The 2,589-nt window shown below is 42.8% G+C and overlaps 1 pseudogene; it reads right to left on the bottom strand.

Moving 5' to 3' along the window:
* LOC125397702 (transcription initiation factor TFIID subunit 10 pseudogene) lies at positions 1-631 on the bottom strand (annotated as a pseudogene).
* Positions 632-2,589: the final 1,958 nt, after the last annotated feature.

Genomic DNA, 2,589 nt, shown 5'->3' with positions numbered 1-2,589 from the left:
TCAGGTGAAGTCATGAGGTTTCTTCACACTGATGCCATATTCACTGAGGGCGGGGAACAAGTCCCCCATAGTTAGGGTGTTCTTGCCTTCCTTGCTATTGCTCTGGGAGCTGCCAGAGGCGACGCCCTTTGTTTTGCAGTGTTGTAGGGCATCATTAGAAATATTTAGATGAATGTCTGGGCAGCTGGTGAGATGAGCCGGATTATGCCTGGGTCTAAAGCTTCAAAGCCAGCATGGTTCAGGTAATAACCAGTCACAGCATCTGGGATCGTAGGGGTGTAATCCTCCAGCTGCATCAAGAAGTCCACCAGAGGCCTGCTGGACTCTATGTCTTCAATTCTCCTTTGGCTGCAGTCGGCAGGGCATAAACCCCATTAGACATTGTCCCTTCAGGAGGACCCACTCTGCCCGCTGCCACCGAGGTCGGCCTCTCTGCTAGCTCCCATCCTTATGCAGCTATGGGACCTCTGCTCATAATGGACGCTCCCGCCCCTGTCCCTGAGGGACTGGTCTTGCTCTTGGCAGCTGTGCTGGTGGGCCCAGTGGTGGGAGCCAACACTGGAGGTGCCGCAGCAGCAACTGAGGCCGCACAGGCCAGCGCCACTTGGGGTTCATGCTGGAGCCGTTGCATTTCATAGTGCTGGTGGGAGAGGCTGCCCGTGCAGATAATCTTACAGTTAGGGATTACCACAAAAATCGAACTGTATTAAAGGTTCTCAGCATTAGGAAGACTGAAAAATACTGGATTATATCAGTGTCCCAAATAGCTAAGGATTGCCTTCCTGTCTGAAATTGAGCATTGCTTTGAACACCTGATCTTGACCTTGTAGCCCAGTGGTGCAAACTCAGTCCTACTAATCCATCTCAATGTTTCGTTTCCAGGAGTTTTTCAGTTTGTATGTTCTTTATTTCTTCTATTTCCATTTTTAGGTCTTGAACAGTTTGATTTATTTCTTTCAACTATTGATTTGTTTTTGTTTCTTTTTTTTCCTTGTCTTTATTTTGGGAAGGAATTATAAATTTCAACCAATCGTTTGTCTTTTCCGGGCATTCTTTGAGTGGTTTATTGAGTTTCTACAATTATTTCTATTTTCCTAAATTTATTTGGGGGATTTATTAATTTTTCTTTAAAGGAGCTCTGTCATCTTGATATAGTTGGTTTTAATGTCTTTTTCTTATATTTCAGCCTGATGCAATATTAGGAGCCGCTGTGATATGATAGTTGGACTCTAATGGTGAAACCCATCCCTGCCTGTAGCAGTAAATCACCAGCAGAAGCTGAGTCATTGGATTCTACAATGCTGTACTTTTCTATGGCCTTTGGGGAGTTATCAAGCTTTTCCATTACTCTCCAAGGAGCATAACGTAAAAGCTTACTCTCAACAGTTGGCATTGGTGTCCCTAGTTCTCAAGGCCTCTTCCTCTCAGCTTCCTACAGAATTGACACAACATTTAGAAATGAGGGTGCTGTGACTTTCTATGATTCTGCCTCATTCCCTATCCCTAGACTGTTCCCAATAACACAGATATCATCTATTTATTAGCATTTCTTCTAGATTCTTGTGCTCAAAATCATTCTCTCCAAAGCAGTTCTTCAGTTTTGTAATGTCATGAACTGTTGGGACTCTCTTCAGGCCTGTCACAAAATGTACTGAGGGATTTCCAGTGAATACTGAAATCACCTGTGTTTAATTTCTATTTGTGTAAAATACCCCAGACCCGAGACCCCAGTAGGCAGGGGCAAGATCAAAAACTTTGTTAACATGATAAAAGGAAATCATGATAAAAGTTCAACTGGGCAAACCAGTTGAACTCACTGCCTGGACCAAAACAGAGTATAAACAAACCATTCATTCCCTGGGGGGACCCCACTGTTTTCTCCCAAATGGAGTAAGAATTTAGTTGTACCTTTAGTATTTTTTTTTTTGAGGTAGAAACAGATGTGTTTCTCTATACCTGAAATGTAAATTATGGATATTAACCAAACCTGTTGACAGTAACCTAGAGAGAGCTGAACTCTTCTGATCTAAAACTTGGGGGAGGTTTGTTTGAGGTAGAAACAGAAAATAACCTTCAATGAATAGAAACCATTCTATTCATCCAACCTTGGTCAGGGTGGGATGGCAACAACTTCAAGCCAGCTGAAGCTCTCTGACCTTCAGACAAGGTGGAAAGAGGCTCACATTTTTGGGCCTCCATTCTTCAGGGCCTTGCCACAACGAGAATTTGTTCATGCTATTCTCAGACCTCATTCCCTGAGGAAGTCATATGGCTCCTAGCTTGGCACCAAGAAATTGAGTAAAGAAGAATTTTAAAAGAATGGGATGCTTTCTTAGATGGCATATTGAATCTTTTGGATGGTATTACTGAAGACTCATTCAGGTGTTTAGTGAAAAAGAAACTACTGTAGCAGAAAGTAATGAAAAGTCTGTTCTCTATAGGAAATCAGCACTTGGTAGTTTCAGAAGGCAGTCCTGTGGTGAAACAAAGGTAGGGAATTTCAAACTGCTTAGCACCATTGAAGAGAAGGCCTCTGATCTGCATTGAATGCCTAGGAAGGACTCATTCCTACTAAGTCTTCAATCTATA

Source organism: Myodes glareolus, chromosome 18, assembly GCF_982192425.1.
Source record: "Myodes glareolus chromosome 18, mMyoGla1.1, whole genome shotgun sequence".
NCBI lineage: Eukaryota > Metazoa > Chordata > Mammalia > Rodentia > Cricetidae > Myodes > Myodes glareolus.
This window is presented reverse-complemented; position numbering and strand designations above follow the sequence as displayed.